This window comes from Phoca vitulina, unplaced genomic scaffold, assembly GCF_004348235.1.
Source record: "Phoca vitulina isolate PV1807 unplaced genomic scaffold, GSC_HSeal_1.0 scaffold1, whole genome shotgun sequence".
Lineage (NCBI taxonomy): Eukaryota > Metazoa > Chordata > Mammalia > Carnivora > Phocidae > Phoca > Phoca vitulina.
The window spans coordinates 75,742,652-75,768,944 of record NW_022589704.1 but is presented as its reverse complement, the minus strand read 5'-3'; the positions used below and the strand labels follow the sequence as shown (position 1 = coordinate 75,768,944).

Sequence of the window (26,293 nt, the reverse complement as noted above, 5' to 3'; positions counted from 1 at the left end):
GAGGGCAGAAGAAGGAGGAGAGAAGTCTGCTCTTTCTGCCCCTTTCCTTCTGCCTCCTGAGGTGTCTCTAGCAGTGACTGCTTCTCTATAACTCTGGTTCTCTCACTCTGAGGTGCTGGTTCTGACCAAGACGTTTCTGCCATGGCTCTGGCTCCCACCAGATTGAAAAAATCACCTCCATTGTCCCTCCTGCCCTTGAGGTAGTAATGGCTTCCTTCTGTTGCCTTACTCTCCTGTTTGTTCCTCAACAATTACATCATCTGTGAAATAGTTCTTAGCACTAAATCTTTCTAGATTAGAGACCTGGATTGGCTTCAGCTTTCTCGGATAAATTTTTGCTACTACAAGGGCATTTTGCTTAGTAAGGCTTATTCTTTCAGAGGTTAGAGTGAGTCTTTTAGGTAGTAAGTGTTCGAAAGTCCTTGCAATCATCTCTGACTTGACAAGTTGGCAATGTGAAATCTGTTTCTCACTTTCTACTAAAGTCTCTCATTTTTTTCCTCATGACTTATATACATTAAAAAAAACAGTAGGTTAAAAGCTTCTTCTAGCTTATTATACATTACAGCATTCACTTTTTACTTTCTTTCATGTTTTCCCTCCTTCTTACTTATTCTTTTGTTATAAATATCTGTCAGTTCGAATTTAAAAAAATGATGGAAACAAAATTGATCCATGCTAAAACTGACTACTAAAAGACTCTGAGAAATCATGAACTCAGACACTGATTTTGTCACTGTGATTGCTTCTCTAAGATCTTTGATGGTCCTTCAGATGATGTATTAGGTGATGAGTTCTGATTCCCAGATAATTGAGTCCTGTATCCCTAGGTCTAAAATTTTTTTGTCCACACTTTAAATTGTGCATAGAATATTCCCTGGATGGAATTTGATTACAGATGTCTATTATATTTTGATGAATTCCTATCAGTTCAGTCTTCCAAAGCATTTTCTATTAAAGTGAAGATGACCTTGTAATATAGTAGCACATAGGCCATTGAAATGTCTCTCTTGTGTAATACTAGCCAGTCACAATTGACTAGGAGAAGTTTTGATGGATATCCACTGGAAACTTGTCTGAGTATGTTCTTCACTTTGATTTCTTTCCTCAGGACCTTGAGTTTTCTATAGCATATTTCAAGTAAGGGCTGCAGGAAATGTGATATAAGATTTTAATTAAGACCCGAGAAGTATCCCGCAGAGAAGATTTTCTATAGATTTGGACCATAGGTATGAAGTGTTTATTGCACACCATTCAATATCCTACTTCAATATTTGTCAAACACCTCTAAGAGATATGTTCTTTCTTCTCAGCTGCTAAATGCTTTCAGCCTCATTCAACTAAAACAAGTGTTGTGCAATTAAATAAATACTACTATACCAATTATTTAATTGAAACTGAAAGATAATCTAATTTAAAACCTGAGAAAATATATTTTGACCTAAAATTATCAGCATTCATTAGCAAATTCAGTGTTCCTTCATTCCCCTTCCACGTTTTCATCTAAACAAGTAAGATTCTTTTCTCACCTTCTACTGGAATTAGCAATATCTTGGCCTCAGTAACCTCTCCCAACCCATATGTGACACTATCTATTGTCACAGAGACCCATGGGTAGTTCAAGTATCTGTTAGAATTTATAAATTTACAGAACCCTTTTCTTCTCAAGCTTTATTGTGCATTCATCACTCTAATCATTATTGAATAATACTTGCTGCTATCCTCAAGTGCATGATGCTGGGTTGGAGACTTCTGGAAGTCTCCAGAAGTTGTATTCAACTGCCTCTGTCCCTTTTTAGTAAGAGAAATTTGCCCAACTGTTAAGTAGTATAGAAAGAGGTGAGAGTTAAAGGGTCAGATCCAAATCATGGGTTCTGATGTGCTCTATCACAACCAGCATTTTACAGCAACTCAAGTGTACTGTATGTTTTCTTTCTGAGCTAAAACTGAGCTGGGGAGAAAATTTCATTTTCTGAACTGTAAGTCTGCTGTGCAAGAAATGGGAAAGAATGTCCCCAGGCAGTGTTAGAATGACTGCTGCTTTCCCTTCTCATTCCAATTAGAGTTCTGGCCCCAGGCGACTGGGTAGCTACAGACGCAGGTGACTTGTTTTTGATTGATAAGCCCACGCAGCCAGCTGGATGAGGGATCTCTGGGACTAGCTGGGGTATTCCTTGGCCTTCAGGGCTGGGTTTGGAATAGGCCCTTGACTCCTGACTAAACAAAAACTTGAATTCTTCTTCATATCAGTCAGAATCAGACTTAGAGTTGGAAAGCACCTGAGACAACTTCCTGAAAGGCCAGCATCTCTTGTGGAGCTTCTATAACAGACACTGCTTCCATCTCTGGTCGACACGTTTTCATGAGAATTTTGCAATTTGGGGTTAGCAATTTCAGCCCTTGCTGCGCTTTTCATCTGCTTAGAGAGTTCTCCTCCAACTGGTGCTGTGGACCAAATAAACGAACAAAAATATATGGCATAAGAATACGCTCTTTTCCCCTAATTAATATGTGGTTTTCTGACCAGACTGAAGAATTAAAAGTATGCACTTTCCATAATTTAAAAATAAAAGAAGTATCCACAGATATGAATTTAGCCTTAATAAGTGAAATACATGACTATCACACAGCAGTAAGTCATTTCAAGGTGGAAATAGTCTCCTTTTATCTTATAAGTATTATCATTCAAGCCATAATAGAACTGTATTCTTTCTTTCTAACTCATCCAGAATCCTACTTTAATTCCTTGATCAGCTAATTTCTGACACTGTCCTTTTTCACAGTCTGCTGCAGAGCCAACTTGGCAGCCAAGACTTGTTTCTTCACTTTCAGGAAATTATATCTAATTACTTACTAGCAGACTTGATTTAGATGCTCCATGGACAACTGAAACTTAACCTGTGAAAAACTGAAGCCATCATTTCCCCACTTTCTACTCTATGGTGTTCCTTAGTTCAGTGAATGTCATCCCACATAACCATTTGTCCAAAAAAGAAATCTGGGAACTGCCCCAGACTATTTCCCCATATGTTCAATTTCCTATACCTCCATTTTGCTGCCTCAGCTGTTATTGACTTAGCTCAGGTCTTCAACATGTCTTAAAAGAAAAGTATGCCAAGATACAGGAATGTGTGTGTGTGTACACACTGTAACTTTATTTGTAATGTCCAGCAATAGAGGATTTGTTACATAATTCATGTATGCATAGCTCATGCAATAGAATATGCCGCAACCACTCAAATATATTGATATGTATATATTTACATGTAAAGTTTTATAGAAAAGCATGTTTAGTATGATTCCATTTGTAATTAAAAATACAGACACATGTAGGGGCACCTGAGTGGCTCAGTTGGTTGAGCCTCCAACTCTTGGTTTCAGCTCAGGTTATGATCTCAGGGGCGTTAGATTGGGCCCTGATTTGGGCTCTGCACTGGGTGAGGAGCCTCCTTGAGATTCTCTCTCTCCCTCTCCTCCTCTCCTCACCACTTGCATACTTGTGCTCGCTTACTCTCTCTCTAAAAAAAAATTGTTAAAAAACACAGACATATATTTGAGTAAACCTATTTTTTTTCTTTTTATAAGCATATAATCTGAAGCTAACAATATGGTTATATTGAGGAAAGGAATGAGAGGTTGGGTGAAGAAAAAAATTTGTTTCTTTTGTTTTATGTGATGTTTGAATTTTCATCTCACAAAATTCCAATGAATTTATTCATATTATGATAACTTACAAGGATTGACAACCAAGGGACAAAGTTTTAGCTCAAGGAACATAACTCTGGGAGTAAAACACTTTAAATGAAATGAATGAGGTAGGAGGGTGCCTGGTAAGTGCTAATATCTTCTTGGAAATACTGAAATTGCATTAAAGTGCTCATCTCTTTTCTGGAGTCCTAAAGGGGGCCTTATCTAGGCTTTTTCAGAGCCTAGATCTGAGCCATCCTCTGGAGGAAAGACAGAAAACATGAGTTAGAAATGCTCAAGTTTGGTGGTGATAATATGTAGCTGAGTATTGATAAACCCTGATAAGAGAATCATAAGGGAATGAGTGGTGGTTACTTGGAGTAGGTTTCTGAGAATAGTTGGACCCCTGAAGACATTTATTTGCATGTACTAAACCCTTCAGAAGAACACCTAAGAAAAGTATCTACCCACTTCTTCAGTATCTTGCCAGGAACAGTAATCTATTGTTATGTACCATCCTATGGGCTTTATATATGTTATGTCTTTAATCTGCATGACAACTTTTAGATTAAATATTAATATTCCTATATTACAGATGAAAAAAAATGATAGTTGAGGGAGGTTAGGTTAACTCTCCACGGTCAGGTAATAAGCATCAGAGCCAGGATTTGAACCCAGGTGGGCTCACTCCAGACAGCTTAACGACTGGTGTTAGTGAAAGAAATGTCTAGGCTATGCACTTGGATGAATGCAGAGTCCCAGAAGCTAACGTAAGTGAACACAAAGGACCAGGTCTAAGGTATCAAATAGGAAGTAGTAGGAACTGTGTAAACCACAGAGCTTAGAGCAGATCCAGTGTTGTCAGACTGAATGGAAATTCACCTGTGTTTTGTGTGGAGAAAATTTGGACAACTTTCATAAAGCAGGTCAATAATTTTTTAATCTCGTCTCAAAATTTATGTTACTATAGAGTATCTGAGGAAAATGCCTGCTTGCCCTTTGGACTTGTACTTAGAGAACAGACGTAACTAATAAAAGTCTTTGGAGACAAATCATCTCATTTCCTTCTTTTTCTTCCCAAACATCTGAAATAGAGACTGCGATGAGCAATGTATAAGGTTGCAGCTCAAACTCAAAATGGGACCTTCTCTCTCCCTTTTCTCTTAAAAAATAAAAAGTTATTAAGTGCTAATGGAACTAGACACTTCCCCACATTATCCCATTTAACTCTCAGAAGAATCCTGTGAGTGGATACAATTTTACACTGTTAAAATGAGAAATCCAAAAATGTATTTTTTAAAGTCACCAAGTGGTCATACAAAAACTAGTTGTGCATGACTCCAGATATAACTGTCTGAATGTTAGTTATCCATTTTCTGCCTCCTCCTAACTTATGTAAGTTTCATTTTGTATTGCACCCATTCCATTACTCATTTTCAGCTGCTTGCCACCTGGGTATCACTGTCATCACCTGCACGTACACCGCATTCTCAATGACTGTGATCCCGTCCAGGAGAAACCTTATGATTTCCCGTACTTCCACACCCTGCTGAAGAGGCAGAAACCCTGGAGTCATTCCTTGACACATCCATTCTTTCCTCATCCCATATGTAATCCATCTTAAAGCCTTATTGTTTCTGCCTCCTAAATATTGTTCAACTACAAACAGTTCTTTCCATTTCAGTGGCTACTATTCTAAACAAACCTATCAACTCTCACTTGTACTCCTGCAGTGGCCTCCCTCCCCATGGCTTCCCTCAGTGCCTCCAATCCATTCTTCACAGACGGAGAGTCAGGGAGATTCCCTTCAGCTAGAGAGAGCCTCCTAAAATGCAAATACTGATCAAGTCAATCCTCCACATGGCCAACTCAAATCCTTACTCTATTTTTTTTTTTTTAAGATTTTATTTGTTTATTTGACAGAGAGAGAGAGTGCAAGCAGAGGGAACTGCAGGGAGAGGGAGAAGCAGGCTCCTGGGAGAGCAAGGAGCCCGACATGGGGCTCAATCCCAGGACCCCGGGATCATGACCTGAGCCGAAGGCAGCCGCTTAACTGACTGAACCATCCAGGCACCCCTCTTTTTTTTTTTTTAAGATTTTATTTATTTATTTGAGAGAGCGTGTGCACGCACGCGCGCACGAGAGAGAGGGAGAGAGGGATTGAGAGAACGAGTGAGGGGAGGGGCACAGGGAGAAGCAGACTCCCCACTGAGCAGGGAGCCCAAGGTGGGACTTGAGCCCAGGACCCTGGGATCATGACCCGAGCCGAAGGCAGACGCTTAACCTACTGAGCCACCCAGGTGCCCAAATCCTTACTGTATTTAAATATTTCAGTAGTGGTTTCCCATCACTTAATTTTATTATTTTTTCACATTATTTTGTTTTTAATCATTTGTGATGTTCTGAAGATCACATTTAAACATTTTTTTTAAAGACATGAAATAATGTAGAGGTTTTTTTTGGGGGGGGTTGGTGTTTTGTTGTTGTGGTGGTGGTGGTGGTTTTTTTGTTTGTTTGTTTGTTTTAGTACAACCACAACTATAGAGGATCTTAAAAGGACAAAAGCCAAGTCAGCTTCATACACAGGATGGGGCAATCTAATACACAACACAACATGGATCTTTCCAAACAAGTTTGCTAAGAAACAGCTCCATGTTTAGTGTTAGAAATAAAACAATCATCTCATTTAGAAAAATCAAGACATCATTTGATTAATAAAGGCTATTCTTCCCTGATTTTTATACTTGCTTGTCTTCATTTAGATGATGTAAATTCATGAGAAAAGAACAAGTTTTGTTATGGCATAAAAATCTTAGGTACAACAAATTACAAATATTCAATTTTTTAACAAACAAAAATGTTTTCCTTTTCCAAATGTAAACATCCAGTAAATGAAAGAAACGTAATATTTCAGGTATAAAAACACTTGAAGTTCATTTATGAAAGAGGTGTATTTGGTAGCATTTTTGTGAACTTCTTCCCTGCAGCCTTTAGAATAAAGCACAGGATCTGGGCTCCCGGAAGGGGTTGCTTCCAGCGGAAACACCTACAAGCAGGGCATCCTTGCAGGCACTCTGCATGCAGTAATATCAAAGCTCTGCAGAGGCCTATAAGACCTTGACCATCTCTACGCTAGCCTCCAGCTTGAGCTGCTCCACCAGGCATATAGGGTGTTCATGCTGGCCCCGTAAGACATGGCGGTAGCACTGGGCTCCCAAGGCAGGCGGTTTCCTATCACTTTAAAGACAAGGAACAAAATCTCTAACCTGACCTAAAAGGCCTACTTCAACCAGCTCTAGTGTACCTCCTACTGTAGCTTCTCATGTCATATGATCCCTTTCTCTTTTCATTCTAGCGTCAAAGAGAGGCAAAACAAGCCAAATTTCTCCTGCCACAGGGCCTTTGCACACACTGTTCCTTCTTCTAATAAACTCTCTCCCACCCTCTTGCATGGTTATAACCTACTCTTTCTTTTGACCTCAGTTTAATAGTCTTACTTTGGGAAAGCCTTTCCTAGCTTCCCCTAACCCAATTTTCCTGCTGTCAATGACCCAACACTTCATTTCTTGGTTATAGAAAGTAATTTTATACCTACTCAAGTGATAATAATGTCCTGATAGACTCGTAGCTTCATTTTATGGAGCCATTTTTGTACACTATTATATTCCCAACACCCTTTTCAATTCTTGGAAAAAATAGTTGCTCAGTCAGTGTTTGTTGAATTGAATGGATAATTGAATGAATGTTTTGTATTTACGGTATTCTCCAATAAAAAATTTAAATGGTCCTCCTTTCATGAACTAAAAAGATCCATGAAGTTTGCTCCAACTATTCTAGTAAGCATTATCTTCCTTCTTTGAATATCACACAAATGATAAGTTCCATACTATTGGCATTTACTTGTTCTTTCTGTTTCTATAGGAGATATGCCCTTCAAATCTGGGGTCATACTGTCCACTTGAGTTGATTTACCTACTCCACTGCCTCCCTCCATCTCATGCTGCATCTTGTGCCACAAATAAAATACTGCTAGTTTAGATTCAGTATGAAATAAATAGTAACTGATGTGAGGCTTTATAAAACCCATTAGGAAATTTGTGGAGAAAGTGTGAGAGAAGCAACTTTGATAGATTAACATCCCTCTCTTTTTGGAATTTTATACGGACCTGACTTTGGAAGTTTAGAAAAAGAGTATGGTGAAACACAAAGATATGTTGAAAAGAGAAAAATGGAAAAAATATAACAGACAAATACCAACAGACAAATTAAGGGTGGAAATATGAAAGTTGTATGGAATGGAACTTAGGGAAAAAATTATTTGTAAATAAAAAGGAATAATTTATATTGATTAAGAGCCAATCCATCATACTTCTTGCAGCTATAAACTTGCATATACTGAATAACATAAGATCAATGTAAATATAGTACAAACTGACAGAAATACAAGTAGAAATTGAGATAACAATAATTCTAGGAGCCTTTAACCTAAAAATCCTAGAGCTGATTATGCACGCACAGACACACTCACATACAACACTGAACCCAATAAGTAGAGACCTCACATCATTTGCTAATGACTTTGTGATTTTTATAGAAGTTTTTCAAATGCTAGGGTAAACAAAAATTCCAATAGCTTCCTAAAACTAGATATTAAAGCTGCATTGCGTGGAAATAGAATAAAATAACTAGACAGCAAAGTGAGAAGTTATCACTTAGAAAATGCATAAATCAATTTCTTAAATCTTAAGTTATAGATGAAATCACAGAACTGAATGTATGGAATATGTAAGCATATTATACTAGTTGCAAAAACATGATATTCAGAAGAAAATTTATTGTATCATATAACAATTTTAAAATTAAAATAAATACATTTAAACATATAAGATAAAAAGGATGTAGGAGTAAATAAAACATAGCTATCCTCCATCTCCAAAGGCACTTAACACCAATGGTTTTATGGTGACTTTTGTCCCAGTCTTCAAGGAACAGGTAATTATTATTTATGCCGCTCTCAAGCATTGAAAAAAATGTGGACACTTCTAAAATTTGTTCTATGACTTCAGTAAAATTATAAAAAACAGACTCTAAAGTTCAAATCTAGGAGAAAATACTCTGGAATTACCAAGAATATTTGGAAAAAAGAAATGAATTCTGACTTGCCTTAACACATATCAGAGTGTAAGAAGTAGTTATAGTAATTTAAACATTTTGGTATTTTTCTTAAATAGACAAATAGATTCAATTGGAAAAATAAATGCTAATTATTATTTCAAATCCATTGTGAAAATAGCATACAATTTGAAAAGCTGTTGGGATAATTTGAGGGAAACATGTTAGCATTCTACTTCACATCATGTCCAAAGAAATTCTATAAAAATTAGACATCTAAATATAAGAACCAAATATTAAAATAATTTTTAAACAGAAGGCTTTTGGGGCACCTGGGTGGCTCATTCGGTTAAGTGCCTGACTCTTGATTTCAGCTCAGGTCATAATCTCAGGGTCGTGAGATCATGTCCCAAGTCAGGCTCTGTGCTCAGTGAAGTCTGCTTGAGATTCTCTCTCTCTCCTTCTCCCTCTGCCCCTCCCTCTGCTCTCTCTCTCTCTCTAAAATAAATAAATCAATCCTTTAAAAAAATAAAATGGAAGGCTTTCTAACACAGGAAACTCAATAGTTAAAAAGGAAAAGATAAATGGGTATGACCTTTTAGAAATATAAAATTTGTATATGGGGCAAGACATGTAAGTAAGTGATAGGCCAGGAGAAAATATTCCCCACATATATAAAATACCAAAAAATTAATATCACTAACACAGAGCATCTATAAATCAATAACAAAAGATCAAACAAATAGGATAGAGAGGTAAATTTTAGAAAAAAGTGTAAAAGTGTCCTAAAAACACAAGCTCTGTCATATTAGAAATACAGGTAATAAAAATTAAAATAATATTGAGTTAATATTCTTTACATGAAAATTTAAAAAATATATTCAGTGCTAGCAAGGGTGTGGATAAAAGGACATACCCATACTTTTGGGTAGGTGCATAACTGGTAAAAACTTTGGAAGATTTTAAATTTTCATACATTTCAGCCCAATTATTCCACTTTTAGGTATCTATGCAGTAGAAATACTGTGAAGATGCATGCAGAAATATGTACAAAGATGTTCGCTGCAATGTTGCTTAAATCACAAAAGATTAGAAACAACCTAAGTGTCTATATAGTTCATAAGTTAAGGTACATCCAAAGGTGATAGTAGGGCGATTGAACACAAAGATAAACTATAATACAACATGGGTGCTGACCACATAAAATGAATTAATCAGAATGGACATGGACCATAAATAATGAGCACAAAGGGCACTGCTATATACTGGCTTGATTTCAGCCATGGGTACACCATTTTAGGCAGCTGCTTTTAAATTTCAGACTGATTTGTATGAATTGCCCTTGAAGGATACCCATAACATACTACTTAAGGGTGACAGAGTAAGTTGCGGAATTGTCTCCATGCATTTAACATGATTTTCTGTTTTACAAAAAATTAAAAGAAACAAAAAATCCACTGTTTATGTGCAGAGTGTTCTGTATATACTTTCTAAAATATTTTGAAATATTTAATATTTAATTCATCACTTATATTAATATTTTTTATTTATCAGTTGTTAACCCTTCACCGTATTTTCCTATATGCCTTAACCCTTCCTCTAATCAGCTGCTCTCTTTTCCTTCCTGCCTCTCAAAAAGGATGATATAGCAAAGAGAAGAGGGAAAAAGAAGTAGCCAATTTTGAATTGGCTATGATTACTATGCAGGAAGAAATGGAAATGGTGCAGGCCTGGAGAAGAGATTTGGAGGAAGACACGGTGAAGTCAGAGGATGCCACCTTCCATCACTTCCCTCATCAAAGAGAAAGGAGGAGGACAGTTGGGGGGTAAGCAATGAGATGTTGATAGAAAAGGGTTTGTGAGGAGGAGACTCCAAATCCCATCCTTCAGCCATCCTGGAGCAAAGCCAGATTAAGACCAGGGTAGGGTGGTGACAGCTTGCTGGAGGATTTGAAGAACTGAAAGGAGGACCGGGCCCCTCTGCAGAGAGGTGGCTGCGTGGTGTGTCTGGGGAGATGGGTCTGAGTCAGCTTCACAAAGTCAGGATTTCCAGGGTGGTGCAGGAACCGTGGTGGGAATCCTGGACACCCAGGGACATTCACAAGAGTTCTTATTAGTCCAAGGACAGCATGAACTTGATACCAGAAGTCATCTGACTTTCAGAGCCTCTGCAGGGAGGGACCTCCATGAATCTACCACCCAGGATCCTATTAGATAAGAGTCATCTCATTAGATGCCACAATGGAAGGATAAGGACAAGAACAAGATGCTTTGGCATTTTGTAAGCTCACAACTGTGTGCCCAACTCTGAGGAAGGAGGCGGGGTGTCATCAAGGGGAAGAACTGATTCAATAGCATGGGAGCTCCTACTACACGCCAAGTGGTAGAAAAAGAAAATTACCATTTTCTGTATGCTTGAGTTTGTAGAGGGAAATTTATACCTGCCATTACCTGAATCTCTGTCTTCTCTCTTGTTTGTTTGTTTATTTGTTTGTTTATTTATTTTATTCCAGTACAGTTAAAATACAGTGTTATATTAGGTGTACCAAAAATGATTCAACAATTTCATACAACACCCAGTGTTCATCACGATAAGTGCCCTCCTTAATCCCCATCACCTATTTCACCCATCCTCCTAACTCCCTCCCCTCCAGTGACCATCAGTTTGTGTTCTATGGTTAAGAGTCTTTCTTGGCTTGTCTCTCTCTCTTTTCCCCTTGCTTGTTTGTTTTGTTTCTTAAATTCCACATATAAGTGAAACCATATGGTATTTGTCTTTGTCTTCTCTCACATTCTTTAAATCCCAAACCCTTACTGTTACTGCACCCCCCTGAGAATTTTTAGGGAGCAGGTGGAGATTTTCACTTTTTTTCCTTATAAACCTCTATGTTATATTGCATGTTTCACAATGGTACACACTTCTTCTGTAATTAAAAATAACAAAGAAAATAATAATTGACACACACTCCCATACATCAAATAGTAGGGCAAAAGAAGTGTCGAATTACTTGTTCAAGGTTAAATGTTTTCAAAGTAAGCATCCCTTTAATTTTTGGCTACAGTAATCATTCATATTTTCTGCATCTAAATTTAAATTGATTGACCAAATAAAGTAGATGAAGGCTTTTTGTTTAAAGAACACTGTGAAATGTGTTGGACCTGCTTCTTTTCATGCCCCACCATTGCTCAGCAATTGAAGCAACTATTAACTCGGCTGATGCCTATTAAGGGCTGGATGCAGTCCTTCAGAATTTCCTTCCTAAGACAGCAGGGCAGAATCAATGGCAGTTTCAGCTCTCCTGAAGACTGATGCAGGGTTGCAGTGCTTAGCAAAACCACGTGATCTTTTAATCAATCACTGAAATAAATCTATGCAACTGGTGTCAGGAATCAAAGTAATTTCACACTCACCTTTCCAATTCCCTAGAATCAAAGAAAATAGAAGCCAAATTAGACTTACTGAGCCACACTACTGAGCCTCTACTCCCAAAGGGACTTAATATTTGTCACTGTTCAAAAGACTTGTCTTGCAATATAAAAAAAAAAAAAAAATGGAGGTTGGCATATTTATCTGTAAATTTGAAAGTGATGGAGCATTCCCTATGGTCCTGGCTCATAAATAGGCTAAGCCAGAATGTTGTCACATGAAACCATAATTCCTAATCACTGGCATGTAAATAGTAGCTGTATCTTTTCATAGGATTCTAGAAAGGTTTTGCAGAAATCTTATAATTCACTCTCATGACTCACATAAAATTTAATAAAATATTTCTACACAGAAGATTGTTTTTTGCTCTTAAATATCTCGAGGAAAGAAGTTTCTCTAAAAATACAATTTATAGCCTCATCATCTTTACTTCTAGGAATTTCTTCCACGTAAGATCAACTCTTGATTTAATCTACATAAAAAGGAAGATGAGTGAACCAGTGGGTACAGAATGGTAAATAATTTAAAAAGTAATTTAACCTTGCCCTCAAGTATTGTGGGAGCATTACGTAGTGAAGAACAATGTAATGTTATCTTGGTAATGTTTTTAAGAACTTTTATTAGCTGACCCACCCAAAATTCAAGTGTGTATCAAAGGAGTGGCCATATTCAGTGCTTCTCAAATTCAGGACCAAAATAGCATCTTAAATCATCTTCCTGGCCTCTGTGTTTGAACACATAGCCTCTCTCTGAACACTTTGGCAGTTGCCTTCAATCTCACTGGGTATGCAGGTAGATGAAGTAGCAGAAATGTACAGCTGACTCGAATAGATGCAGCTCTCAGCCTTTTATCTATACTTGAAAAAAAACTTATATAAATCAGCATACCATAACATATAAAGCCTGGGCTGAAAGCATTCTGGGGTCTTCTTAGCAGATCAGGAGAAGGGGGAAGGAAGAGAAAACAAGTGACCAGAGTTGAGAAGCTAACTCTACTGCACTGTGGACTCCAAAATGAGAGGATCCAGCATTCATCCAAATAGGCTAGGAGTATGGTTAACTTGAGCTTGAGCCTGACTGTCGTGAGTACCCCACAGCATGTGCTGTTATTGATGAGACATAATAGTAATTTCAGAGCAGTGTTATGCTCTATGTGATGAGGTGGGTGGCATCACAATTCTCGATGGTCCTAGCGACAACTATGAGTATATCCAGACAAAGTTCCAGTTCCCTGAGAGAGGAAAGCTTTGGCAGGATAACAGGGTCAGATGCCAAGACATTCAGACAGAAGCCAGCCATGTAGACTAGACAAGTGGGCTTCAGAGGAAAGGCTGTGGTTCTCTGGACAAAAGATTGTCAAGGTGTTGAGCATGCCAGATATCGTAAGATCAATCAAATCCCACCAGCTGGTCTCCTGAAAGCTACTATTATACTCTCTAATTAGCTCAGAACCTGGGCAGAAATGAGCCTTTGGTTAAGGTCCAAAGATTCAGCAGAGCTGAGAAAATCGTGAGCTAGGTTAGTTAGACTTTTGGGATCCTCTCCTACGAACTACCATGTACCAGGTGCCCCAGAGATATATGACGAAGATAAACCATAAGATTCCTTCTAGGAAGTATTCCTTTCCCTGCTCAGATTTTAAGACCAAATAATTTGTTATTTTTAAGTCTAAATTTAAATGTGATTTATTGTCATTTCAAAGCATACACTACTTTGTGTTTTATAAATGGAAACCAGGTGAAATGTATCCTTTGAAAGACATTCTTTGGAGCTATGTTTAATCAAACTCTTAACACCCAGATGATGGTGTTCTTGGCAGAATTTCAAAATAAAAGCCACTCTGAGGACAGGACATGAAATTATAGCAAGGAACATTTAAGCAAGATCCTAAGATGACAGTGCCAATTAGAGTGACTTTGGAATGCAGGACTGTGAGGTCACATGATCCTATGGAATTAGGTCAGGACATTTTTGATAATAAGGTGGATTGAGTTTAAGAGCGGTGTCACCTAGAAACATAGACAACTCATGTCTTACCATTAAAAGACATTTTACCAATGTTAGCCATATAACATTTACTTTATTGAAATAAATGATTTTTAAAAAGCAGATGGTATGTGGGGAGTATTGTAAACTTTTCCAAAAGTAGATATTTACCGACTGTAAAACCCATATCTAAGGCTCTTATGCCAGGGATCAGAGACAAGCGGCACAGTGATACAGTTCCAACAGGACTGATTTTGATTCAGGACGAATGAGTGGTCTCCTGCTCAGTGAAACTTACTACCTCATCTCTTTCCAGTGAGATGAACAGAATCAATCTGCTTTCAGAAGAAAGGTGGCCTTCATGTCCCCAGTGTGTCTGTGTGTACTAAGAATGCCTCTGCCATCTGGAGAGAAGTCTAGCCTAGAACATTACTCTTGTTGGAAAACTAATTAAATTTTTTTTTCTTCCTGAGGAGCTAAACTATAGTATCGTGGAAAGATACTTTGAAATTCTGACACCACCCTGGCAAAAACTTCCTATCCTTCAGAGCAGGGACTGTGTTCTTTGCAGTGCTATGCAGATTCTGAAACAATGCTATGATTACAGGCTTGGATTCTGTGTGTGTTCTCAAGCCTTGAGACATGAAGGTATTAAGTTTTCTTTCCCAGAAACAATGCAGTGTTTCTTATATCTGATTATTTAGTGGCAGAGACCACATCTTGTGCTGCATTAGAAAGAATGATTTATCCATTAACACCTTTTAGCCATATAGCAAGGAAACAAAATCCTGTTAAATCCATGAGTCTGTACCTCAGGGATCATTTTGTTTTGGATAAATAGATGCCCCCAAGCTAGCTTAATTTTCCTTTAGAGGCAGGGAGCTTAATGGAAGAACTAGCCTTTGAACTTGGAGAAAGCTGAGAGGCTATGTCTGCACCTGCCTCAGTAAAATAATTTCAAAGTCATTTTGAGTGTAACTTCTGGACAAACCTATTAGAAGTGGTCCCTTTAGAAGTGGGATCAGAAACTTACCATATTTATGGCCAAGATGTAATAGAAGATGATTTTAGCACAATGGAGAACTTGTAAGAAAAAGCAGGCATGTGAGTGAGAAAGGAGGACTCAGCCTTCTGATTTGTACCCCAGTCTTGCTGCTTCTGCCAAAACCCTGCAACTCCAAAGACCCTGGGCAGGCTGCTGCTTGTTCTGGCCAGACAGCAGAGCCACCTGCCAGGAGCCTGCAGTCTCCTATACAAAAGGGAAGAGTAAGGAATAATGGAAGCACAGGCAGAGAAGGCACCTCTAAGATTTAGTCTGTCTAATTCCTGAACTTCCTGTGTAGAATCCCTGCTGAATGGGCATCCAGAAACGGGAAACTTATCCTCTCCAAAGGCAGTTCACTTCATATTTATATGGCTATTAGAAAAATCTTGCTGGTTAAGAGTTGAATCTTCTCTGTGTGTAGTTTGCTGTACTCACTGTTGCCACTTTTTTCCCTTTCCTTCAATGGTAAACACTGCTACTTTTTGACCATTTTTCATTTAACATGGTTTTAGAACCCTTGCCAGTATAGTTGCTTTCTTTGAATACACTGATTTGTTTACAACTTTAAAAAAAATATGATATTAGCACCAGAACCACTCTAAGATTGGAATAATCAAGAAACAGAAGAGAGCTGGCCTCTGGCTTGCCCCTGCAAGAGTCTTTGCTTCCATCAGTGCAGGCTAGGTTCACACTTTTTTGGCTATCTCCATATTCCATTGACTAATCTAGAGCTTCTTCTTGAACGAAAGTTTACATCTTTGGTATTTGTGGTCTGTTGATATACCACATTTTCCCCATTCGACACTTGCCCAGCTGTTTTAGACCCAAGTATAGGACCTTGTATTTTCCCAGGTTAAATTTTATCTTGTCAAAATCAGATCATTACTCAAGTGTCTCAGAATCTTTAGGTATCCAGATTTAGTCAATCAATATATTCTCCCTCTGCTCCTCAATTTCCTCCTAAATGAGAATAAAACTACAGTAGTAGTAGTAAAGACTGCACCATCCAATACATGGGAAGTGCCTAGAAGAGGGAAAAATACATAGTAAGACCTCCATAAAGTAAATTATTATCATTTTTTAAAGATTTTATTTATTTATATGACACAGAGAGACATGGTGAGAGAGGTAACAGGGAGAGTGGGAGAGGGCGAAGCAGGTTTCCCGCCGAGCAGGAAGCCCGATGCAGGGCTCGATCCTGGGACCCTGAGATCATGACCTGAGCCAAAGGCTTAAGACTTAACAACTGAGCCACCCAGGCACCCCAATTATTATCATTTTATAAGTAAATCCAGTCTACAAAAATGTCTTTTAACTTTAAAGGACATTTGTTGACATCATGCAAATAAGCCCCAATGTTTTAGAGTAAAATATTTTAGTCAAAACTCTATTGTAAGCAGAGTTTCAACAACAACAAAAAATTGTTTAAGCAACATAAGTGAACACTAAAGGCCTTTACAATTAGAGAATTCAAGGAGAAAATAATTTTTTTAAAATTTCTATTCATTTTCAAGTAAAGAGGGCTATGTAATTGGACAAGTTGAGGCTTATTTTGAATTGCCTCCTAAAACCCTCCTAGAACCATCTGCTCCTAGCAAACTCTAAATCTACCAAAATGATAAATTGCTTTGCATCTCCTCTATGTGAAATCATTACTCAAAGCTATAGGGGTGGATCCAAGTTTTTAATGACATAGCACCATGTGTGAAAAAGTTGAAACTTTCCCTACTGTCAATCTGATACCAGAAGAATTAGCAGGATGACATAGTGGAAACGTTCTTGGTTTCTGATGTCTCAGATCTGGGTTCACAACTTAGCACAAGAACATTTTAGCTATGTGACCTTGGATAAGTTACTAACCCTCAGTCCCTCCATTTTCTCATTTGTGAGAGTAGGATAATTGTAACTTCTCGAGTTGTAAGGATTTCGAAGTAACGTGTGTAAAGTACCAATTATGATTAATACTAGCAGTTATCAATCAGTCATATGAATGGATGATGATGACAGTAGTCAACAAGAATTTGTTGATGCCTACCAAGTTTCTATGAACAGAATTTGAAAATCAGCCATGTCAATAATACAATCCAACTGGAAGACAATAGTAAGAGGAGAATATCGAAAATAAGACTATATTACATTCCAATTAAGTGCTTGGGAATCAGTGTGGAAGCAAAATCTCTCTTAAAATAATAACTTTTCATTTCTTAATTGAAAACATAGGATAGAAGAAAGTCAGATGGGCTTAGAGGATGGCCTAATATTCTGGCATATCATTTCATTGAAACTTGGAATATTAAAAATTTGTAACTTCATTCAGCCTTTCTTAAGTGACTGATACATGACAGGTAACCCATACTCTAAGAAGACAATGCCCTTGGTGGTCATAAAACCTTTCTTATAGACTTCTCCAGTGTCTAAGCACTCTTTATGAATGCACAGAATTATAAATGGAAAATATTTTTATCTCAAAAATCATTGAATCATGGAACACTGCTAATATTTCCTTTTTTCTCTATACAGCACGTTAAGCATGAAATGAAACTCCATATCAAAGAGTGAAGGTTCATCCTTTGAATAGCTTTTCTTTATTTCAATAGCCAATAAAGTCTTTGCTTTGTAGAATGGAAGTATATTGTTGGGGAATAAAAATACATTTAACAAATGCAAAGAATTCAGTATAATTTAATCTCTGTATTATAATATTTGAGGTGTGCAATCTCATACAAAAGGTAGATAGGGCTTTACCTTAATTTTGAAGTAGATGTTTATCCCAAAGTTGAAGGAATCCTTTGGTAAATTCTCCTTTAAAATGGAGAATACATTTCAATTGTAAATTTTCAAATTTTCAACATTACTATTTGGTTCTTTATATATTATTATGTTAAAGTGATATATCTTGGGGCACCTAGGTGGCTTAGTCAGTTGGGTGTCTGCCTTCGGCTCAGGTCATGATTCCAGGGTCCTGGGATTGAGCCCCACATCGGACTCCCTGCTCAGTGGGGAGCCTGCTTCTTCATCTCTCTCTGCCTGCTACTCCCCCTGCTTGTGCTCTTTCTCTCTGCTAAATAAATAAATAAAATCTTTAAAAAAATAAAGTGATATATCTTATATTTACCAGGTTAATTGCTTTGGCATCCCTAAAAGTTTCTACTTATAAATATTCTAAATGTTAGAGAATTTTAATAAAAGAACATTTTAAAATGTATTATTCATTGAGAAAATATATAAAAAAAAAACTTATTTATTTTTTTAATAAAACCCAAATAGGCCTGAAGATCTCTCTTCAAATAAACCAGGGTAGTACATGATTTAGTATGTCATAGTGAGAACTAGATTTTGCAGACCACCATGTAATGAAGTGTGCCACAATGGTGAAATGTTAGGGTGTAACAAGATTAATTACACACCAAATACCAACTCAGGAAATTATAAATCAACCAAAAGTGGCTTAGAAAAACTACCACTGAGCAAAAACTGGGTAATCAGGCTGTTGAGTATAAAGTAATTAGTCGAGGATACATAAAGTAAATCAAATGTCTAGAGCACAGTGGTTTAGATTCCTAACTATTGAAAATTATTAGTTTTTTGTTTTTAAAGTTATAATTTCCTGAAAAAGACATAATCAAAGTATAGGAGGGCCACTATGCCAAGAAAAAGAGGATATGTAACAAAAAAAAAAAAAAAGAAGGAAGAAAGAATAAAAGAAAGAAAGAAAAAGAAAGAAAGAAAGAAGAAAGAAAGAAAGAAAGAAAGAAAGAAAGAAAGAAAACAGGGGAGTGGTCTTATATTTGTACAAATGTGCCTTAGAGGCCATTAAGTAGGTTGCTAATGCAGAGACCCTCTACTGAGAACTTTGTGCTTCCTATCCTCAAATTCAGGCTTTCATAGTTGGAAGCCTGAAGATGAGATGAGCTTACCTATTGTGATGAGCTGTGTGAGAAATAATCTTTTCAACACCAGTCTTTATGGTTGACAGATTTCCTCTCTCAAACACACCATCAGCTCCCCTCCTCACTTGTGAATAAGAATGAGGAGGCCCACTAATACAGGTCTCATAGTGGGGAGAGGACACTTGCAGAGCAGCTAGTCAGCTGGGTAATTTCCCCAAGTCGGAAATGTGGAACAGGCAAAGCAGCTGGAAACCCGAAGAAATGAACAATGATGGTTCAGTTTCTATGCAGATAAGGAAGCTAAGCCAACCCTCTGGGTTAGGATGAATTCAGATAAGGGACAATTTAGAAGCAGAATAAAGGAGGATTCCAAGAAAGGTAAATATATATATATATATATATATATATATATATATATCATGTACTTACAGAGGAGCAGCCTTTCCAAGGAAGATGGGTCATGAGAGAGTCCATCAAAGTGAGTTTTTCAGATCAACTTGGAAATGCTAAATATTTTATCTATCCCATGGAGAGTCAGAAAGCTTAGAAGAGAAGTCCTGCAGCAAATAAATCTGCTTCATTTTGTTTAATAATTGATCATATTAAAGATTTTCTTACTGTAAAATTTACCATCTCAAGGACATTTTTATGCCTAGCCAGGTCTAGGGAGGGCAAATGATTTTATTTTCCATAAACAAATGGAGATGTCAGATGACTGGTCAAAATTCGTATCACTGGGTGCCCCAGAAATCCAGGCTATTATCTGGGGCATGTGGAACTACATCAGCACAGACACAGAGTCATGAAAGAAATGTGAAAAGGCTTCTGAGCCTTGCTGAAAGACAGTTGATAGAATAAATCTTTTCAAAAGAATACTAAGTTAAGAGTCAGGAGATATGGGCCTAATTACTTGGCTCCACCACTGGCTGGCTGGTGTTGGTTCCTTTGAACTGGGTGAGAATCCGTTTAGGACATCCAGCAGCCTGTTGCTTCTTCCGATAACAGATAGAACCTCGTATGTGAGGACTCATGGGCTTGTGGTTGAACAGAACTGACTCTACTTCCCTTTGTTCTCTCCCCCTCACTACAAGGATGGCAGTGACCGAGGACACCCTTCTTCCTGCATCCAACCCCAGTCACTGAGATTCATTCAGGGATAAACACATGGCCCAAACTGGGCCAGAGTTCACCCAGGAAGACGGTTTCTTTCTGCTACAGTCGTTAAGCTGGTAAGATGTGAGTGCGGGCCTGGGGGGCGGGGGGGTGGGGATCCTTTTTTGTTCCCCCTTTTCTCACCATGTGGAAAGAGCTTTACTGAAAGATGGAGATGGTAGAAGAATCTGGATGGCATCATACATCAGTTTCTTGTGCAGCTGAAGTAGCTGTATCCTTGGTCTTGCAAATCACACAAATCCGTGAATTCAGCATCCTGTTTAAAGTTAGCTTGAACTGGGTTTATGTTGTAGCAACTCAAAGAGTCTCAATTAATATAGCCCATTATAGGTTGGATGTTTTGTGAATTTAGAAGGTATTTTTGTTAATCAAAACAAGGATACATTATTTTCTTAGAAAGCTCATCTATGGAATGTGAGGGAGGGAATTTCACACTTGATCCTTTTTGTTAATTATTCAGTCCTTGAAAATTCATGGTGGGGGAAATGAATAAATAAATGTATTCCCAAGCTGAATTTGTATAAAAATATAGGTAGCCTCAAGAAATTCAGTTGGTGCACTTTCTTTAGGCCTTCCATATTCATGCTTATCTGGAGCTTGAATATATAATGTACAGTGAGCCTTGTGTATGCTCCCTGAAGGCATGGGGAAAAGTCAAATTAAGTTGTTTGAGTAGTTCAGGCCTCCACATTAATTGTAGAGAATAGAGAGTACTTCATCTGTAAGGGGAAAAGTCACAAGTATGTGTAGCTCATATGTAACTAGATCTCCAAGGACACGTGGACACAAATCAAGCAGAAGACAGGAGAGGATCACAGAAGTTCTCTTTAAATTCCATGATCCTTTGCACTCAACTTCCAACATCTAAGTTGGTAGCTAATGCAGAGTCCGGCCTATACTGGATACTAAATAATAAATATTTATTGATGATAAAGATAAGAAGATCTGGCAAGGCCTCTTTGACCTTTGAATATAAGAAAATTGAGCTAGCTAACAGGATGCTTGCAATTAGTGCAAGACTCTGCAGAGGAGAGAGAATTAGAGGAGGAATTAATAATTTTGCAAATTCTTCTCGCATTGCTTGGCACTTAGACCCAGTAGTCTTTGATCCTTTTCTTAAGTCCTCTAAATGTATGATTTCCTAGTCACCATTTTGAGAATTCATAATCTGCCTGTAAATTTCTAGAGACTTAATGGGTTATTTTTGTTTTCATTGATCTTCAAATTTAGGGTCCCTTCTCATTTCTCTTAACTTAGTGTTTAAAGATTTTTAAGCTTGTGCAATATATAATCTTTGACTTTTCTGTCCCTTGGGGTTTTGGCTTTCTTTTTTTTTCTTTCCAGTTCTTGGGTGAAGATTGAAACATACATGTCAAGATCTAGATGTATTCTAAAACTCCAGGCACCTCGCATAAATCTTATTCACTGAACATTTTGGGACTATTGCAACTTTTTCTATGTGTTATTTTATTGCAAACAAGTAGTATAAAACAACTGGGGAATATGTGATGCTTACTTATAGCCTGCAGTAGGATGGATATGTTTCAACAGTACAGAATATGGGAAACAGACTATGTGAGTGTGTGCATGTGCACCTGCCTTAATCAATACTATTTAGAATATGAACTACATGATCCTGCTCAATTTATAGGAAAATAAATAAAGCAAAAGAGACACTCTAGATCCCAGAGGGATTCTTTTCCCAAAGTAATCTGACATCTGGAGTCTTGGTCTGATAAAAATCAATGACTCTTTCAGGGCAGTATATCTTTAGATGTGGACGAGAGAAGGAGTACACAATGAAAGAGGAATTGGTGAGGGTGGAAGGCGAATATGAAAAAAATTTGACGAGAAAAACTAACATTTTCTCTTTGTAATAAACTGTGCCAAATGTAGACTATAGCATAATTTTGTATGTATATTTATATCATCATGAATTCCAGAAATAGTAAATAGGAGTAATTTCTTTATTATTTGACTCTTTTGGGGTAGATCATATGCCTTCCCTATTGTGTGTTTATCTGTGCCTGTGTTTTATGGCTCAAATGAATAGGAATCATCTCATTTTCTTGGTAATAACTCGTAATGTACCATGTATACATGAGTGCTTGACAAACACTATCTGTTTGACTTTCGAGTTCAGAAAATATTACTATCTAATGGAAACCAGCTTTAAAATGGGAACAGGGCAGAGTTTTGTTCCAGCATTATCACAGATGGCTTGACCTTTTATGTATTGATCACTTTGTGCCTGCACTTACCCACTCAAAAATGTTTCAGCATCAAGCTTTTACATATATTTAGGGAAAGAAACTACCCATCATCCCTTCAAAAAATAATAAATAGACAAATGAATATATGCTTTGCTTATTCTCATTGAGTATGTATTATTTAGGTTAGAAGCAAGCCACTGTTTGCAAGCTTACTGGGGAGTATTTAAAAATGCATCTAGTTATTTTTACAACAGTCCTTGTAGAATCTCCCTCTGAAATATCTTGAATTTCTCAAATATAAATAGTAAATTTAGACTGTCCTATTATGATCACCATAAATGATATATGACTTGCTGATCAGATTACGTACTTAACTTTTCCTAAACTATACTTTCTAAGAATTTTTAAATCTAAGCTCATGCTAAAAAAATTAATCCTAGACTTTCAAACATTTCAAGCATTTAAAACAATACAAAAAGATTTGGAAAGGAAGACAGTGAGATTGGTCATGGAAGCAATTAACCATCGAGCATTTAAATTCAGAGATTAGGAAACACTTAACTATCGTTGGAGCTGACTTTAAAACATATCCCATTTGAGCTATTGTGCACATACCTAAGTGGGATTTGGCAGGTGAATAAAAGATTTGTTGATTCCTGTTTGGGAGATTGCTTTAGACTTGCTGCTTCAACAGGCTTTCAAACCAGGTTTGAGTCTTACAGAACAAACTGAACCCTGGAGTCCTTCCCTGGAACTGCAACCCCCAAAATGACAATTATATTAAGCCAAGGCTAACGAAGGCTCTAAACTGCCTGAGGAATAGCGGCTGTGTGGTGTTGCAGAAGCTCAAAGGGGAAAATGCTTTGGGGGAGAAAAGTTGGCTGTTGATTTGCCTTCAAACACCTGAGAAGTTTCTGTAAACAACAGCATGTATTAGCTTGACTGTGCATGATCTAGATGAATCACTTGCCAATTATTTGCTCCTTCATTCAATGAAGGGCTTTGCTCTCATTGTGCCATCCAGTGAGAATATAGAGATCTGGAATGTGTAAGGCACCGGTTAGATGACGTGTGATTAGTCAGTTTAGAAACTGTTGTCTACCCAGGCCTGGGTGTCTGAAATTTTGCTTTGATTATTGTAAATAACATATCCCGAGTCAAGGAGCACTTGACTCCTGGGGATAAACATTTCTACCCAAAGGACCAAGATTGGAAAGGTAAAATATATTTCTAAGGTTACCTCATAAAGAGATGTATGAAACATCTTAAGAGACAAGGAAATGTTAAACAAGTTAATTCAATAGAATCGTAGAATGTCCCCTTAGAATCCATCTTTTTCATTTTAGGGAGGAGGCCACTCAGCTACCCAGAGACTGGAACAAAGCTTTCCTCCATCATAGTCCAGTGTGCCTGACCCTTCCCCCCTCACAATTAGCATAGGCAGACAGTCACAGGACTGACTCTGGACCCGAGGAGAGGTCAGGGTGACTTGGAAATCAATAATCAGGCACAGGGACTGTCCCCCAGGAGCAAGTCTGATCTTAGACCTAACACAGTGGCATGACCTTTATATTTTGTCGTCCCTCAAGCACCCTCAAGATGTCCAGAATTCAAGTTCTTAATATATTTTAAAACAGTGAGAAGGTCTATATCAGAATCTTAAGAAAAATGACATTTATCCACCATTGGCTAAACCCCTTATGTGGAGGCCACTCGGTTAGGCTCAGAGGCGTCAGTGGCTGGGTGCACAGCCTGAGAGGGGTTACAACCCGGCTAATGCACTTGCTGAGTCTCATAAAAACCTCTTCCTGCTTCTGCCGTATTTCCAGAAGGGTTTCAGGAAGTATCAAATACCTCCCCATGGACTAGGTCAGATCCAGCAAGCTTTTACAGAAAGCCATCTCTCTCTCTCAGGACTTTCCACTCATTACTGACCAAATGGTGGATTTAAGTGTGGGATGAGATAATCTGCCTGTTTGCATCTATCCCTTTCAATTCCCAGTCTCTCTTTTATTTTTTTAAGATTTTATTTATTTATTTGTCAGAGAGAGAGGGCACAAGCAGGAGGAGTGGCAGGCAGAGGAAAAAGAAGTCTCCCCACCGAGCAAGGAGCCTGATGCGGGACTCGATCCCAGGACCCCAGGATCATGACCTGAGCCGAAGGCAACTGCTCAACCAACTGAGCCACCCAGGCGTCCCTCAATTACCAGTCTCTTAAGGCTGAAATTGTTTTCTTAGGTCAGACACAGAGAGTGACTTTTAAAACTCACTTTCCTTTACAGCATGACTGTGGGAAAGGATAGATGCTCCATTCACTCTGGGCAGGATTAAAAAGTTTCATTTAATGTATTTGTTGGAATTGGAGAAAGAGAGCGCCAAAGGCAGGATGAGACAGGGAGTGGCACGGGGCACGAGAAAGTGGTTGCTGTGTGGCCTTCAGGGAATAGGGAGTGTAAAAAGCTTCTTGCACACATCGCCTCATCTATAAAAACCAGAACCACTTGGCATCTCTCTAAGTAACAAATGGATCTAAGGGCTGTAGAAAAGAGTTGTTGGCAGGAAATGGTCCCCAGGGCTATGATATTTTCAGACCCTGTACGTTTCCCTGTAATGCATAGATCATGTATTACAGAGCTCTACTCACATCTCTTTTTTTTTTTTTTTACCTAAAGACTAAATTTTGCAGGTTCTTGTTTGTCTGCCAGTCACAATTTCTGGGAGTAAGAGAATAAATTCGGATAGTTGAGTTGCAGGGAGGAGGAAAGAAATGTAAAGAAGTATTAAGACAAACAAGCATGGAGGAGATCGTAGTGACAGAGGAGACAGTAGTCATAGAGTTGCTTGGGCAGGCCCCTCTTTCAATTTTCAGGACTTTGGCTTTCAATGGAAATGTCTGTTGTATACAAACAAGTGAAAATGGACCTGTAGGTGTGAAAGCTTTCTGTGTCTGAAACTCACTGTAAACATGCACCTTGCACAGCAGAGCACGGAGGAAGATTCCTACAAACTCTAGCTGATTGGTTTTGGATCCCAAATCGATTTCCACCAGAATGCTGAACTCACTGATGGGCTAATAAATCTGCAGGAAGAAGGAGCCCTCAGCAGATTTTGCAGCCACCAAAAAAACCTGAGTTTAATTTTAACTGGTTTGTCCCAGCGCAAACTGGTTGTTCTGTCTTGTTTCCCTCTTTGAAACATCGAGGCAGCAGCTTCACTTGGTGCCACAGAAACTGTCTACAAAATAAAAAGTCTCCATTTCCTGTCCTGTTAGCCAAAGTAAACTGCCTTCCATGACTCACCCTTGACTGCATATTGACTCTGCTCCCCTCCCCAGATACAGAAAACAAAAACAAATAAGCAAACCCTTACCAGCTGAGAAGACAGGAACAACAGGCAAAACTTCAAAATCCTTTTTTTTTTCCAAACCTGAAACCTCTCAGCATTCAAAAAACAATTCGAAGTCATAATTCCTGGCAAGATTTGCATTGAGAGTGAAATAGACACTTAATAGTAGATAGGATGTCAAAGGACACTCAAACCTTTTGATCCCAATCTTTGAGTCAAAGGACATGTTTACACCAGTTGTGCTTCTTCCCGAGTAAATGGGACACCTTATTGTTATTTAATTGTACTCAGTCTTCTCTCTGCTATTGTGAAGTCTTTCATTGCTATAGCATGGTGGAGGATCCTTTTATATTTTTGAAAATATTTAGGATCCTACCCCTGGTGTAACTATAAACTGCTCTGCACCTCTTATCAA

General features: G+C 38.0%; 1 pseudogene; it reads right to left on the bottom strand.

Moving 5' to 3' along the window:
* Positions 1–6,552: 6,552 nt before the first annotated feature.
* Positions 6,553–7,069, bottom strand: LOC116636023 (annotated as a pseudogene).
* Positions 7,070–26,293: the final 19,224 nt, after the last annotated feature.